This window comes from Pinus tabuliformis, chromosome J (genome assembly GCF_031772625.1).
Source record: "Pinus tabuliformis cultivar Carrire ecotype Pingquan chromosome J, CPIR1, whole genome shotgun sequence".
NCBI lineage: Eukaryota > Viridiplantae > Streptophyta > Pinopsida > Pinales > Pinaceae > Pinus > Pinus tabuliformis.
In genome coordinates this window covers 966,892,211-966,910,567 of record NC_142295.1, presented here as the reverse complement: position 1 = coordinate 966,910,567, position 18,357 = coordinate 966,892,211, and the positions used below count along the sequence as shown (strand labels likewise).

Sequence of the window (18,357 nt, the reverse complement as noted above, 5' to 3'; positions counted from 1 at the left end):
TTCAAGGTTGTGTGACTATGGAAATGATTCGGATTGAAAGGAATCGATGGCCAGTTAACTAGCCACCCTAGTTTAGTTACACATCCTCGTGGAATTCAAACGAGCCCCGTCAAATTCAAAACTGCTGATTAGATATGCAGCCAGCACGTGTGGTACATCCATTCAGGAAGAAATATTTGGGACCGGTAGTGGTGGTGGCGGATAACGGGAGTAAGGGAGGTGATGGAGGTCATACGGCATGCAAAAACATTATGACCGTGATGTAGGATCAACGGTCCGATCCGGCCACCTCATCGCCTCACCACGAATCACACTTGCAGATAAAAGACAGCTTAGTTAAGACATTCACCACCCTTTGTTCATTCTGCACTCACGACATTCTCGACTGGAGTACACACCTACCACTTCCAGAGCAGCTAACCAGTCGTCCTCCACCAGTTTTCTACCTGTTTTTCAAAAATCTCCCGCCTATCGGGCTCTACAGGAAGCACAGTTTCATTCTATAGGAGTCGAGTGACTTCTACAGGAAGGCTTCTATAAGAAAGGCAGAGAATAGCCCTGCAGAAAGAAAACCCAGGATTTTCGTCGAATTTCAAGCTCAAAATGAGGTAGGCTCGGGAAAACTTCTCTGTGCATGATTTGTTTGAAGTAAAGTGGTGAATTGAACACTGCATTAGATTGACTAAGAGAGTAAAAGTCTACCTGCACATTGAAAAAAAGTGAAAGTCTGTCTGCATATTTCACTGAGTCTACACAGTATCTTTCTTTCTTGACATCTGAAATCTCCTCATCATTTTTCAATTTCTCCTGTAAGGAATATACATGTTGCAATAGAGGCTAGCCTCTATGTGTGTGAAAAAAAAAAAACTGAATTTGCATATCTATCTATGTACTAAGAAAAGAACATGTGTCCTTATGCTCTGTTCTGTAAAAATAAAAAATAAAAAAATTCATAAATAGACAGTTAAATTCAGGGTGACAGCAGTTTAAAATAGGGGAATCATTGCCATTTGATGTTGTGAGGAAGCACATGGGAAATTCCATCTTAGGTTCAGAAAAAACCGAATTCAGCTATCCATTGTTTCAATGATTGACTGGTTTTTTTCCACATGAGCATTTTTTTTTCTGGTTAAAACACAAACTCAACACCATGCTAGGAGGATTCATGAGAAAGGAACCCTTAAACTCTAGCAAATTGTATGAGCATGCTGAGGTGGTGGACCTTTTCACCAGGGCAAACTGGATATCCTTCTTTGACAGAATTTAGGGTTATGATGAGGAGGTGACTAAAAAGTTTTTTATGTCCCTAAGACCACATTCAAAGTCACATGCCACAGTTAGTTTTAGGGGTTTGACCCTAGAAATTATCCCTGATTTCATTAGTAGAATTACCGGTATCCCATTGGGGCTTCCTTAGAGCAAAGAGGAGAAATCATTGGGACAAGTTGCTAAGAAAACATTTTTTCTGCCTGAGGAGCATCCTGTAGAAGACAAAAACTGGGTCAAAAGGACAAGCTTGCCTCCTCTCTGGAGTGAAGTCAGTTATCAAATAATGAAGTATATCACATGTGAAGGGAGGTTTAGCATCATCTATGTTTATCATTTCAGGTTTCTACATGAATTAAGGTATGGGATGGACCTGCCTCCAGCTAGAAAACTGAGCATCCTGTATTTCCTCCTTCAGTCTTTAATTGAATGCGGTACAAAGCTTAATGCAGGGGTCCCAGATCAGTTGGCCCACCATGGGCTCATCAAACTGTTGGTGGAAGATGCTTTACACACCTATATTGTGCCCATAGCTTGGGAAATCTTCAGAAATATGTCCAGGGATGATAACATCAAAACTTTGGCTATGAACATCAACCCATCCAACGGTGATGAGAGGGAGCAAACTAAAGAAATTGAGAAGAACAATGATGAGGGATCACAAGACATTCAAACAGAGGGAAAAATAGAGGAAGAATAGAAGGAAAAAGAAGAATTTGACAAGACTTCTGAGCCTAAGACAGAAAAGGAGACAACAGCAAAAACAGAGAAAGGAAAAAGGACAAAGATTGGAAAGAAAAAGGCCAAGAAAGCCCAAAAGAAGACTGCCACAACCAAGGCAAGCACCCAGCAAGAGAAAGAAAAGACACACCCTGAGATATCAGTGACACAAGCAGAAACAGTGGGCATAGAGATTTCTACAGGAAGTGAAGGAAAAGAACAGCAGAAAGAAAAATCCCCTGAAATGTTGGCAAGGGAAGCAACAGTTGTGCTTGCTGCATTAAGCACACCTACAAAACAAAAAGGAAAAAGAAAAAGGCAAACCTCCATGTACTTTAAAGCCAGAAAAAGCACAAGGATCAAAGTGGGCAAACCCCAGCCACCATCAAAGGAACCAATTTTCATTGAGGACTCACCCACTAAAAAGAAGGAAGAGTCTCCTTCCAGGATATCTATCACCTATGAAAGAGGAAGCCCAAAAACCTCCACATGGAAAGAGAGAATTAAGTTGATGGACTCAAAGGAAGTTCTACAGGAAGCTGAAACATCTCTACAGGAAACTCTAACCAAGTTAAAAGAGACTGAGAAATTGGAGGAGAAGGCAGCCAAATAGTCACAGGGGGAGAGCAAAGCCAAAGAGATACCTGAACCAACCCCTCAGCCTAATTTGGGCTCATATTACAATCTGTTAGAGGGTGGGAAAATCATCCCACAGAAATTTTTTGTCCCTTTATTCTTCAAATATAAAAATAGAGGGTGAGAACCCACACATGGATGCAAATCGCCAAATCTAAAGGAGTTGAGGACATAGGCCACATGGAGGACATGTTAAAAGAATTAAGAGGGGAGTTGGCCATGGTGAGACACATAGAAGGCAACAAAAGAGCCTAGCTACAAGAGGAGAATGAGCTGCTAAAAAAGTAGTTGCAGCTACAGGAAGTTCATAAGGGAGATAGGCTGTCCATTTTGGGAGGGCAGCAGTAGCAAGAAGGACCTCCAGCAGACAAGGAAACAACCGAGAAACAACAGAAAGAGGGAGAGCTACAAGCTAATGTTGAGATGCTAACAAAACTGCTGCAAGAACAGGAGTCTCAGGCAACAAAAGAAATACAGGTTTTAAAACAGCAGTTGCAAGAAAAAGAAGCCCAAATGGCCTGCATGGCCAGCTAGGCAATAGAAGCCTTACAATGTAGGCAACCTGCTAAATCCTATGCATTATATCTTAAAGACCAATGGTTGCAATTTCAAATTAACACATTGGCCCAAAGGGGCACCATTCCATTCTAGAATTACAATCAGTTTATACAGTTGTGTGACAGTAGCTCAGCTGAAGACAAGGCCAAGTTAGCAGAATTCTATTTACACAACTTGGCACTTCCTAACATGAATCTTTGGGACCCAAACACTGCATTAGGAGATCTGCAACTTATGGCCATGGCTTCTTGGTTAAGCCATGAGGAAAAGAGGGCAGTAGAGATTCAGAAGATTATGGCCAGGGAGCTAAGTGAGCCACTCATGATTAGGGCAGAACTAGAAGATCCCTCAACTCTTATATATTCCCATCAGCACCTTGCAGACAACCCTCACATTGCACCTGACTATGTTGAAAGGAAAGCTCAGGCCATTGCTCACTTTGAAGACATGGAAAGACTGTTTGGTGATAATTGCATTCATGCTTGCATAAGGAGATGGAACACATTGTCCCATAGTTTGAAAATAAGAGAGTACCACTCCCCAACCAGAATGAGGGAGGCAATGAGAAGAGTACCCCTACACAAACAATCTATGTAGAACTTGAAAGCCAATTGGATTGGCCTTAATTTCAACCCTCCACTACTGCTAGGGCTGTTAGAAGGGGTCAAGGAAGAAGAGGAATAAAGACAATGGGAGGAAGTAGACAGAACGGTAGGTTTTCATGATAGAGAAGAGGACATCACCTCAGAGGCCTAGGATGTCAAAGAGCCAGTCAAAGCAATCAAAGATGATGAACTGGATTAGTTGCTCAGAGGATGAGCAACACATTCAGCAGGGGGTGATGATGAGCCCTGGAAATGGATAACTATATGGGCTCATTTTGCCTATTATTCTCATTTAATCCACCATTCTCCATAGTTTTATGCATGCTTTTGAATATATTTATGTTAATTGAGTGAATGGTAATAGTCACTTGACCACAAAGTCTAATATGTGCTTATTGCAGAATTTTGGACATTTTTGGACCAAGATCAGGCATTTATAAGCAGATTGGCAGCCAAATTTGAAGAAACAAGGCTGAGGATTTATAGGAGGGGTGTCTCCTGCACTAAATGACCCCTTCCTCGAGTTCTCCACCATCAGCTCGGAGTTCAAAAACCCACCAAAGATGATTTCAAGGGGCAGCCGAGCAGGTCTAGTGAAGTGGCTGATTAACTAAAGTTTTGGGCAGCCAAGCTCCTAAAGTTAAGGAGGACTGTTGGGATTCCTCGTTTGCATAAGTAGGAAGGCTTCAAGCCTTAGTAGTTTAGTCATTTTTTAGTCTATTTTCGCACTTTAGTGCAGCCTTGTATCATCACATTTTCGAGCTTCTTCTTGTAGACAGTTTTTGTGATGTAACTATTGTTTTTTAATCAATGAATATGAATCTAGCTTTGCACTAGCTCTGATATTTCTTAGGAGGCTGTAGCTCTTAGGGTTGGGCCCAACCCAAGTGCCCAGTACCTCCTTTGTGTACTTTTATGTGTTTTTCTTACATTCATAAAATAATTTCTGTTATATAGGATTCAATCTTGCTTTGTTACTTAGGTTGTTTTTTATGATTAAGATAGTTGTTCATACTTCAAGTTGATTTTGACTGTTTGGTAACAGAAAAGATAAACAAAAAAGCTACCAAGCAGTCCTTGATTTCATTTCTCCCTCCTTGGGACCATGAATTGAGACCAAGGCATACTTGCTGCCACAAAAACACTGTTTTTACCTTCCAATGCAATTTCTAGTGTTAGATTTTGAGTTAGATAAGTTGATATCAGTTGTGTTTTCATGCTTAGATCTGTTCTTGCTCAATTTCCATAACTTTCTTGCATGATTTCCTATCTATAAACTTATGTTCATCATGTTTCTGGTTTCTAGGTCAGAATTAGGTCAAAATAGATAAATCTCTGTTTTTTTAGCCTTTGCTTGGATCAGTTTTGGAAAGTAATGTGCAGAACACCTGTAAGACACTCTAGCCTATCCTTCCTCCATCATACAACCTGCTCTAGTCCCTCGCTCAAGGTATCCTTCACTCATTCACCATACTTTCCCAACTTGCCCTAATTTCTACATTTTTGTGCAACATTGCTTTCTTCATCCTTGAACAAATCCAACCATCTTCATCACTCCTGAGCTTCATTTACCAGGTCCTAGACCTCTTAAAATCCTTATCCATCCTTCATTTCCACTTTCCCACCATTTTTCCACCATCAACCCTCTAAAAACCACTTTCGGCCTGTTCCTGTAGAATTTCTTGTAGATCCCCTACAGCCTCCTGTAGAAGTTCACGTGAGCGATATTTTGAGATCTAAGCGCGGTGGAAATCCCCAGAAGAGTGCTAGGGACTCCTTAGGTCCTCTCCACACCTTCCCAACCTCCTACAAACACCCACTCCATTTCCTTTCGCCAATAAACCTCTGCACAGTCAAAAATAGTTAAAACACATGCATAATAATTCTGCATAAAATTACTCAAAAATACAAAAAGATGATTTTTCCATGTTTACCTTCAAAAGTAGCTTAAACACATGCATTTTACCTTTTCAATAGTCAATGGCATCCATTTCAGTAGCTTACATCTCTTTTCTTGCACAAGTAGGGTTAGTCGGTAAAACTAGGGTTTACTAGGGTTTGCGTTTCCTTTCAGCTTTCATCTTCTTTCTGCAAGTAGACTAGCCTCTTTTGAGTTAGCTTCCTTCCATCATAGTTAAAAGCTTCTTCTGAGAACTCATAGAAGTTGGCTTAAGCTCCTAGCGAACTTGTGCCAGCTGATCAAGTGACAGTCTGCAGTAAGAGCTAGTACTTGTGCATACAGCACTGTCACTTCCAAGTTTGTTACGAACTACCAGGTTGATAAAAGTAAAGTAGGGAGTCCCAGGAGTTGCAGCATCATTACTGCAATACTGGAGCTCACCACTCACTAGGCTCCGACAGACAGGAACAGTGAACGAATATATTACAGCCTTTGAAGCGTTAGCCTTCCGTACAGGAGGTCTACACGATTAGTTCTACTTGGAATGTTTTGTCAGTGGTCTCAAAGAAGCCATACAAGCCCACATCTGACTGTAACACCCAACCTCATGGTTGGATGCTTGCAAGATAGCCCATGAACTAGAACGTGCATTAGCAGCCCAGTCCAATCGCCCAAATTTCATAGCCAAGGGTCGCCCCACCCAGGCTCAAAGCACTACCCAAACACTCAAGGTTCAAAAGGTGTCCCCAGCAGAAATGGTGGAAAGAAGAAAGCAAGGATCGTGTTACTACTGTGATCAAAAATACTTCCCCAGGCATAAATGCAAGGAGCCCAAATTCTTTCAAATTTATGCTAATGATCGCAGTTCATTGGAGGAAGCCCCACCACTTGAGGAACCAGAGGAGGAAGATGAGGACAACCAGCTAGACAATGTACCTGAAGAACCATTTATCTCGCTTCATGCTTTGGCAGGGATTTATTCTCCCCAAACTCTCAAAATCAAAGGTTTTATTAAGCATCGCCCTGTAGTAGTCTTGATTGATAGTGGTAGTACGCATAAATTTATCCATCAAAGAGTCGCAGAAGCAGTGCATTGTTTTGTCAGAGCAGTCTCTAACTTCTAGGTCCAAATTGCTGATGGGGGGACAATGAAATGTGAAGGCCGCTGTGAAAATGTCAAACTTCAAATGGGGGATTATCAGTTAAAGACCCACATGTTTTCCATACACATGGGAGGGTGTGACATTGTCTTGGGTGCTAAACGGCTCTGCACACTCAGCCCAATCACAATGGATTTCCAGGAGTTATATATGAGCTTTAAGCAGAACAACCACACACATACCCTCCACGAACTCCATGTGAGTGATCCCTCTATCATCAGCTCACATAGGATGGAAAAATTGTTAAAAAAGGGCCACTATGGAGTTATAGCGCAATTTAATGCCATCCAGGCCTTCGAACCCACTTCTCTTCATATTCATCCTAAGATGCAATAGATCTTAAACAACCATCTCCCAGTCTTTGACAAGCCTCATGAGCTTCCACCCTTGAGAGGGGAACATGATCATAGCATTAGTTTGGTCTCAAGGGCCCAACCACCAAATGTGTGCCCATATAGATATCCGTTCAACCAAAATAATGAAATTGAAAAAATCATCAAGGAACTCTTGGAAGCAAGCGTCATTCGTCCTAGCATTAGTCCTTATTCATCGCCTATGGTCATGGTGCTCAAGAAAGAGGGGGAATGGCATATGTGTCCAGACTTCAGGGCCCTCAACAAGTTGACGGTCAAAGATAAATTTCCCATTCCGATCACCGATGATTTGTTGGATGAACTAAATGGGGCCCAATTCTTTACTAAGCTCGACCTTCGCTCGGACTATCACCAAATTCGCATGAAAGAAGTAGACATTCCAAAGACTGCTTTCCAAACTCATGAAGGCCATTATGAGTTCTTGGTCATGCCATTTGGTCTTTGTAATGCAGCATCCACTTTTCATAGCCTCATGAACCACCTGCTTAAACCATATCTCAGAAAATTTGTCCTTGTTTTCTTTGATGACATCCTCATCTACAGCCACACTTGGGCCACACATCTTCAACATGTAGATCTGCTCTTGCAACTGCTCCGGAAGCATAAGTTATTTGTCAAGATGTCCAAGTGATCTTTTGGCATGGAAGAAGTTGAGTATTTGGGCCACATTGTGGGGCATGAAGGTGTCAGGGTGGACCCAAAAAATATCTAGGCAATGCAGGACTGGCCTCAACCAAAGACCTTGAAGAGCTTGAGAGGATTTTTGGGTCTCACAGGCTACTATCACAAATTTATCCACAATTATGGTCGCATTGCTAGACCCCTCACTCACATCCTCAAGAAAAATTCATTTCTCTAGAATGATGAAGCGCAACAGGCATTTATAGCTCTCAAACATGCCATGTGTTCCACTCCCGTATTAGCACTACCTGACTTCACTAAATCTTTTGTGATTGAATGTGACGCTTCAGGTATGGGTATTGGGGCGGTCTTAATGCAAGAAGGTTGACCCTTGGTCTTCACTAGTCAACAACTAAGTGGGACAAATCTAGGAAAATCTACCTATGGGAAGGAGATGATGGCCATCTTACATGCAGTAGATACCTGGCGACCATACTTATTGGGGCGGAATTTCCAAATCCACATAGACCATCAAAGCCTTAAATATTTTTTGGAGCAACGCCTATCCTCGCCACAACAAAATAAATGGCTCGCCAAAATGCTGGGATATGATTATGAGATAATTTACAAGAAAGGGCGCGAAAATGTCGTAGCAGATGCGTTATCACGCCAATTTGAGGAGGAAAGCACCTTGCTCGCAATCTCCCTTCCCATTCCAGAATGGATTGAAGAGGCTCGCAAGGAATGGTTTTCACATCCTTTTCTCTCCCAACTCATTAATAAATTGCAGGCGGATCCAAATTCCACAGCGAGCTACTCTTGGCAGGATGAGATTCTTCGCTACAAGGATAGAGTCATGATATCACCAACATCCACTCTCAAAAGTTGCATTTTGGCGGAGTTACACTCATCTCCCAATGCAAGCCATTCAAGCTTTCAGAAGACTTATGCTCACACTTGACATTCATTCTTTTGGACAGGCATGAAAAAGGACATTCTTACTTTTGTAACTGAGTGTGACGTATGTCAGCACCACAAAGGAGAAATAGTCAAATCCCCAGGCACATTACTGCCATTGCCCATCCTGGCCTCAATCTAGACGGAGGTTTCTATGGACTTCGTTACGAGTCTTCCGAAGTCAGGAAACAAGTCAGTCATCATGGTGGTTGTGGACAGACTTTCTAAGTATGCTCATTTTTGCGCCCTACCCCACCCTTTTACACCAACTTTGGTAGCTCAATCTTTCATGGACCAGATCTTCAAATTGCATGGCATGCCCACTTCCATTGTGTCTGATCGTGACCTGATCTTCACCAGTAACTTTTGGCAGGAACTCTTCAGGCTACAAGGTACCCAACTACAACTCAGTACTTCCTATCATCCCCAAACTGATGGTCAAACTGAAGCAGTCAACAAATGTCTGGAGACCTACCTTAGGTGTTTCACTTCAAAAAAGCAACATCTATGGGTACAGTGGTTACCTCTAGCCGAATGGTGGTATAACACCAACTATCATGCCACCACCAAAATGACTCCATATGAAGCATTTTATGGTCAACTCCCTCCTTCACCTACTTCTTATATCAAGGGATGCTCGAAGGTACAAGCAGTGGATCAACTCCTACAAAAATGTACAACCATGCTGGCCCACCTCAGAGAGAATCTCCATCAAGCTCAAAACTGCATGAAGCAACAGGCAGATCAACATCATTTAGAACACCAATTTCAAGAAGGGGATCAAGTATTTTTGAGGCTGCAACCATATAAGCAAACATCACTCAAAGACAAGGGTTGTCAGAAATTATCTCCAAAATTCTACGGACCGTATCAAGTACTTCAGCATATTGGATAAGTCACCTACAAGCTAGCTTTGCCACCCATTGCAAAAATCCATCCAGTCTTCCATGTCTCATGCCTCAAGAAAGTGATTAGGAACCATTGCCGAATTCAAACTAGTCTACCTGAATTAGATGAAGAAGGGTCAATCTGGCTCCAACATGAACAGGTTCTTGACACACGAGAATGGCACTTGCGTGGCCGAAACGATCAAGGAAGTCCTTGTCAAGTGGAAAGACACCTCTCTCGAAGATGCAACCTGGGAACCAACCACTATCCTTCAGTAGTTTCCACAGCTTCAGCCTTGAGGACAAGGATATTCTTATGGGGGAGGGCATGTTAGGGTCCAACCCTAATCCCCTTATTTATGTAATAAGATCGAATCATAGTTATAGCTAAGTAAAGAGTCAATAAAGCCCATATTAATAATTGTAAGTGGTTGACCCGCATTTAAAGAAGGGACCATATTTAGTTGCAAATGGGCCATGGTATTAGATAGATGGTATTAATAAGAACCATGGTATTGCATTTATGAATCCTATATAAAGGATAGAGACTCCCCTCAAGAAGCATCGTGTCTTATTTTGTAATTGAGCCTAGCTCTATTGGAGGTTGCCCCCTCGAAGATGCAAGTGAACATTGCTTTCCTTTCTAAATAATAAAATACTTGCTCTTATTTCTTATTGTTCTATGTTCTGGGTATATTTCTTCACATATTTGGTATTTTGGTATCTTCTTGCAGGTCAAGAGCATAACAGTACCAAATACATAGAAGAACAAAATGTGTAATATATTTACAAAAAGACTCTTGTTCAAATAACAAAAAACAAATTCCAAAAGATACTACTCATATCTTCGTAAATTAAAATATTATATCTAGAATTTGGCATAAATGGCCTCAGCATAAATTTATAAGAATTTATTTGGAAATAACAATTATTGAGTATTTTAATAAAAAATATAAATAACTTATAATTACAAATTGGTCATAGTCATGAGAAGCCTCTTCCATTTAGGAATAAAAATTTAAATCTAACAAAGAGAAATAATTTGCAAGCATTGCATTCACGCCAAGAGGAGTAAAAGACCAAAGGGATTGGAATCTCCAACCTCCTCTGAATACATGTTTAGTAAAAAGTATAGATGTTTGTGCGTTGGAAACATTGAAAGAAAAAAAAAACATATGGTTTGAATACATAGTCATTACTTGGAAAATATAATCACAGTCATAATAATTATTAACTTGAAATAGAATATATACAGAAAATGGAGAATTGATTGTATAAGGTTAAATAAAAAGGGTCTCAGCCTCATAGTTAACACCTTGGAACAAAATCTAGTTTCATGTTAATTCCCCATGCAAAAGGGATAAATGAATTGATTCATGATATAAACAAAAGGAATTAAAAGTTAAAAGTTAAATAGTATGGTTACAGGTGACATTAGGAAACTATACTCTAAAGAATTTCATTGTAATGAATATTGTAAACCTTGTAACTACAGAGCTACAATCCATAAATAGTGAAAGGGCGGTTTATTCTTGTTCAGAATGGAGAGGAATCTTCAAATAAATAGATATATCCTAAAGATAAAATATTACAAAAATATCCCTATTAAATATACTAGAATATCCATTTAGCTAAAATGTGAAATTATACATATATAACAAAGATGAGAAACTAAGCATAAATCTCATGCCTTGGACAGAGGTGTTATAGTAATAACAACATATTGCATTCCCTGTCAGGGTACATACTAACACATATAGCCACACCCTTTGAGAACAAACATAAATTATAATGAAACTCTTCTATGAGTTATGCTCTTCATACAAAAACAAATGACTAGCTATCAACCCTGGATAAGGTTTTATAACAAAATTACAAATCCATAATACATTTATATGCTCACATAGTTAAATTCATGACTGTCTAAAAAGAGTATTGATAAACAAGAAATTCTAATATGGCTCATTTTGAAAAACCATCAGTGGCAAATACTTGCAAAGCAAAGGCTTATCATTGATAAATATTCCAATAAGGAGTACGAATATCTACTTAACACAGTACAAAAGAATTCCAAAAAAAAAAAATGAATGGAGGAAATATTTTAAGTAAATTACCATATTTTGGATGGCGTATCTCAACGGACTATATTCTTTGGCTAGCATAAAGCCAGTGTTCATTAATAGAAGGAATTGTAATTGGTTCCTTTTAAGAATGTTAAAATCGTAGAATTCCTCTATAAAAACCTGAAAAGCATTAACAAACTAAGCCATCGAATTGTAAATGGAATGTTCATATTTAAGTATCAAGAACAGTGACAGAGCTATTAAGAATTCTAAGCTGAGAAAAATCTAACAAGGAAACAACATTTACCAGAAATTATAAAAACTGCTTGATGGAAGGAGGTACGTTGTCAAAGAAATACCTAAGAATCCAATAACACCACATTATAAGAAACTAGTAGTAGTTTTTGTGTCATATCAATATTAAAAATAAATAAGAGAACCTCAAAGAAAAAACAAATTGCAAAGCTACAAAGTTACATAACCCTAGTAGCAACCAAACGAAGAAAATGAACAATAAGCAGAAAAGACATAAGAATAGTAGTCTTGAAAATAGAAATAAAATCCTCAATAATTTGTGAGTCATTGAATTAATCCATGTTGTTGGTACAAGGGTTTACCCTTATCCCCGTGTTCCATGTTAGCATAGCATGTGGAGTAAGGAAATAATGCCAATTTTCAGAAACTTCTCGAAAATCTATGAAGATATTTGTACCACATTGAAGCCGAAATTCATAATCTAAATCTTAATAGGGTTCAAGTCTTAGCACTAACGGACAACCGCAGGTTGAATATAAAATGTATGTATCAGTATATGCTTTAAATCAAGTATCGTAAATATTGAACCTATTCAAAAGTACAATGTGTGTTTGAATATATATATACATGTAAAAGGATTCTCTCCAATGTGTGTTTGAATATAGATATATATATATAAAAGGATTCTCTCCAAATGAATATATCTATATATATAAAAGGATTTTCTCCAAATGGGATAGCGTATATTAATACGCTTAAATATTTTCTATTGGAGGATAAGTCTTCAATCCAGAGGTAGAGTAAGTCTTCAATCCACAATAAGAGCTCTGCAAGGTAGAATAAGGTAAGTCTTCAATCCACAATAAGAGCTCTGCAAGGTAGAATAAGTCTTCAATCCACAATAAGAGGATAACTCTTCACTCTAGAATAAGAGCTCTACCAAGTAGAATAAGTTAGATTTGAGGATAAGTCTTCAATCCAAAATAAGTGTCTTCAATCCACAATAAGAGCTCTACAAGGTAGAATAAGTTTTCAATCCACAATAAGAGGATAAGTCTTCACTCCAGAATAAGAGCTCTACAAGGTAGAATAAGTTAGATTAATACTGTATATACAATTTTAAATTGTTAAGAGTGAGATTTTATTAATTTGAGCAAGATAACAATAGGTATGGAAAGAGATTTTATGTGTGTTTGAATATATATATACATGTAAAAGGATTCTCTCCAATGTGTGTTTGAATATATATATCTATATATATATATATATATATATATATATATATATATATAGATATACATACATATAAAAGGATTCTCTCCAAATGGGATAGGGTGACATTAATACGCTTAAATATTTTCTATTGGAGGATAAGTCTTCAATCCAGAGGTAGAGTAAGTCTTCAATCCACAATAAGAGCTCTACAAGGTAGAATAAGTCTTCAATCCACAATAAGAGGATAATTCTTCACCCCAGAATAAGAGCTCTACAAGGTAGAATAAGTTAGATTAATACTGTATATACAATTTTAAATTGTTAAGAGTGAGATTTTATTAATTTGAGCAAGATAACAATAGGTATGGAAAGATCTTTTATGTGTGTTTGAATATATATATACATGTAAAAGGATTCTCTCCAATGTGTGTTTGAATATATATATATACATATAAAAGGATTCTCTCCAAATGGGATAGGGTGACATTAATACGCTTAAATATTTTCTATTGGAGGATAAGTCTTCAATCCAGAGGTAGAGTAAGTCTTCAATCCACAATAAGAGCTATGCAAGGTAGAATAAGTCTTCAACTGCAAGGTAGAATAAGTCTTCAATCCACAATAAGAGGATAAGTCTTCACTCCAGAATAAGAGCTCTACCAGGTAGAATAAGTTAGATTTGAGGATAAGTCTTCAATCCAAAATAAGTGTCTTCGATCCACAATAAGAGTTCTACAAGGTAGAATAAGTCTTCAATCCACAATAAGAGGATAAGTCTTCACTCCAGAATAAGAGCTCTACAAGGTAGAATAAGTTAGATTAATACTTTATATACAATTTTAAATTGTTAAGAGTGAGATTTTATTAATTTGAGCAAGATAACAATAGGTATGGAAAGAGCTTATATATATATATATATATATATATATATATATATATATATATATTTGTGTTGTGGTTGAGGTATGTCAGAAACTGATTGTCAAAGGGAAATCAATTATAGCTGAAACTATGTTAGAAATAGTTAGGATTCTTAATATTCATAGTCTCTTAGCCAAAAGAATTTAGTCATCTGTAATTGATTTGAGAGGTACGAATTAAGGTTTCCTATTCCTATAAATAGAGCATGATGTAATTCTGATGAGACTAATGGAAAACTCATAATTGATAGAGATTGGGTGAGGTATTAACGCATTGGTTTTAGGTGTGGACCAAGGTCAATGTTCATTATAATTTGCGTAACTATTTGATCAAGAATATAAGAATGGTGAATCTCAAATTTGGATGGTTTTCTTCATTAAGGGTTTCTAGGGTAAAATTTGTGTGTATTGTGTGAATCTTTATGGTGTGCTATTGTCTATGTTCTATTCTTTAAGTTCTCTCATTGGCATTTAAATATTTATGTTAATTGAGATTTTAGACTAGTTTATATTTTTGGTCGACTTTGTATATAGATGTAAAAAGTGTTAAAGGTTGGTAAGATCATGAAATACCACTTACTACCTCCATAATTTGGTATCTAACTTGTAAATCTAGTGCCTAAAATCCAACATCTAGTATTAAAGGATGTTTGGCTATAGGGGGATGCCTCTACTATTAAAGGTTCTAGATCTTGGACCTAGATCTATTCAAGAAAGACATTATTGATTAGATATGAGATGAGATTCCTATTTATGTGGAAGTCCTAAGATATAACTTTGGTTAAAGAAGGGATGGATACAAGTACAAAATTAAGATTGAGAAGCTTAATGGCCAAAATGTTGAGTTTTGGAAACTTAAACTAGAATATCTCCTTGTGTATTAAGAGTAACGGATTATTGTGCAACCCATAACACCTTCGATTAGCATGTTGATGGAGAGATGGGAGAAATTAAGGAGCATGAATCAACTTTGACATGTAGATTCAGTGTTATTGAATGTCTCGGGGGAAGACATGGCCAATAAACTATGGGATAAGTTGGGAAACTTGTACTAGTGGAAATCATTGGTTAGAATGGTGTTTGTTCAAGATTAAATTTTTCTTTTGAGGACGAGAGAGGATGATCTAGTCATAGAACATGTTGGCTTTGTGGGACCTAGCCCAGGTTCAGCATTAATCAACCAAAAAAATCCCTATGCTACTGGCCCTTTCGGCATCAGCCCGCAGAGTGTGAACCGAAGTCTCACCCGAAGCAGTATGGGGGGATGCTGGAACCAAGTTTTTGCACCCCGAGATGGCGTGATGTCGATTTATACCCCGTGCTCCTTCCTTCGCGCAGGTCGCTAAGCCTTAGGGCTTATCAATCTACCTTCTATCCCGCCCTTCAATACCTCCGCGAAGGTGTACGATTGACCTTCGCACAGCCCTAACCATCGGTTTAGGTACTTTCGTGTTGCTATGATGATGTATTGTATAGGTTCCCAAGTTATCTCAAGTGTTTTACTTATCTTACCAATCAATTACAATTAGCATCACGTAAACTAATATTCTTACTTGTGTTAAATTAATAGATATAATCACATACATTCACGCATCAACTAAATACTGTAAAATAAACCCAGATCGCTATATAATCAAATGAATTAATAGAGACTAAAAACACAGTAATTGCATAATACTTCTCTTTATTGATATCTTCCAATTTAATACAGACTCTATCCACCCTGCGCACATAGATTTAGGGGTCCGCACACTCAGCTGCGGACTTCTACCCTAGGCCTCTACGCACTCAGCTGGAGAGCATCTACCTACGCTAAGACCTGAAAACACTTAGACCTCAACTCTACTTCGCTTCTTACTCTTCGCTCTTCTCCCTTCTAACTACTTATAGCTTACTTACTTAGCTCTGTTTTATATAATCCCATGGTCCACGGACCATGGGTAGGTTTTTATAGGCGACTTGACACTTTACAAAATAAGTGCAGATAACCCTTTATGACTCTTGACACCTTCATGCTCTGCGACCACAAAATGCAGAGACTTTATAACTTTATTACAAAGTTGTCCTAAAACATGGGCTTTTAGCCCAAAAACTACTCCTTGGGAAACCCGTTCCCAACAAGACCCCAACACAAACATGGCGACTCACCCTCAAGTCACTCTGTGGGCACAGAGATCATAATGGGAAGACCTTCCAGCTTGACATGTATGACAACCACCTCGGCGATGCATTGCTCGGCCACCTACTTCACTTATTTGACCAATTTTTCAGTCGCTGGTCCTAAACTGTCAGCCTGAAGCTTCTGCTGAGTCACTTGTAGACTAGCAAGCTTGCCTTCAATGGAGGTCATGACCAAATAGGCCTCATCCAACCAAGGCTTCAAGCGTGCCTTCAACACTGCCTCTTTGTGCTAAGCTGCATCTACCTGTTCCTTCAGTGTTTTGGCCTCCTGCAGCTTCGCAAGTCTCTGTGTGAGGGCAACGGTATGTGTTGTTCCTTTTACCTTGTCATAGCGTTGCTGCAGTTCTCACGCCTCTATCTCCAGCCTCTATACATTAGGATCTTCTTGCAGACTGGTCAGGACCTCAAACGATTGTTCAAACAGCCTTGTGTAGTCTGCTACTGCACTGTCTACTGCCGCTATCACCTCTATGACAGCGGTTGCGTGCTACTCCTTTACTTCCAACGGAGTTGAAGGCTGAGCCTTCAACTGCAACTCTGCAATCTAGAGGTTCAGCTCTAGCTGAACCTTGTCCAACTCTGTGCGAGCATCACACACCCCTGTAACCAGTTTGCGAACGTGCACCTCTACCATTTCTCCCTCGGGAATGGCCAACTCCGGGACCATTCGGCATGCTTCCTCCACAACCTGAACTATGCGCTTGTTTCGTTCAATTACATCATTCATGATGGCAATGGAAGAGTCTCACTGTAGGGCCAATTTCACATTATTGATCTGCTACTCACTAGTCACCTACAAAGCTCGTTGTTCATGGGCCCTCAGCTTCGCGATCACTCCATCCTGTAGTAGGTGGAGCAGCTCTCTAGGAAGCGCTGCCAAGTTCAGCCCTACTCCCTTGGGGGCGCTAACAGCGGGCCTGTCAGCTTCGATCTCTGTGGCTAGTGCTCCCTCCAGCAGTACTATCGCTCGAGATTCCTTCACATGTAGCATCCCAATGGCTTTTGAAGTATCGGTAGCGAGGCTGGTGGACACCGTGCCAACCTGTGATGTACAAATCTGCAGCTCATGTAGACCTATATAGATGGCCCCCAATACTTGTTGTTGTTGCTGCTTGAACTCATGTAGTACCTCCGTGGTGACATCCCGCACCATATCTCCAATGTCATTCAAATCTCCCTCTGTTAGGGTGATTGGGTCCAACGACGTTTTACTGGCCTTGGATTTCTTTCGTGGCCCAACCTTTTCCTATCCTCTTGGACACTTGATACAATACAATGCTGTCTACAGGTTCGCTCTGTGCTTCTCTGTCTACTCGTCTGTTTCTTCCTCTGTTTCGGGCAAGGGTGACCTCGCACCTTTGTCAGAGTTGCCCTCTACTCCGCCTGTCGACTCTTCCACCTGCTATACGACATCACGCTTTGCCTGGGCCTTGTCAGCTGCCTCTTTCCTCCTATTCTCAGCCAATTGTGCCATCTTGAGCTTGGCCTCCTCCTTTTTGCGTTGCGTGGTGGACTTTCTCGATCCACTGTCAAGTCTAAGGCAGTGCGCCACTCTACCGGTCAGTGATCAAGAACTGCATCGATCACGTCGACAGTTGCCAAGTAAGGCACGTCGTGCCACTTTTGCTCACGATCCTTCCATGCCCTGATCGATATGCGCTAAAATTCTGCCTTGAACTCCACATACTCCTGCAGTTTGGAAAACATGGTAGGTGACAATCATGGCTTTTGGTTCATAGCCATGTGTATATTCATTTCCATCATGATCCAAAAGATCTTGCTATCCTTGATGCGCTAAGAATCCTTGGTTGCCCACAGCGAAGCGTACTTCGCCGCGTCTACCATGTCTGGCATGACCAAGGGGAATTAACTATCTTTAGGCAGCTTCCAAGCTACCAGCACAATGGACAACAAGAGCCATGCATAGTGGAAGGTCTTGTTGAGTTATTGTGCATCATGGCAGATCACGAGGAACTCGCCGCAGAGATAGCATGCCTAGTTAAGTTGAACTCCTCCTTTGCATTAGGCTGCTAGAGTGA

The 18,357-nt window shown here is 39.7% G+C and overlaps 1 pseudogene; it reads right to left on the bottom strand.

Annotated features, from left to right (window-relative positions):
• The window catches only part of LOC149230054 (sucrose synthase 4 pseudogene), a 50,182-nt pseudogene extending 33,137 nt beyond the window's left edge, over positions 1 to 17,045 (bottom strand).
• Between the last annotated feature and the right edge of the window lie 1,312 nt (positions 17,046 to 18,357).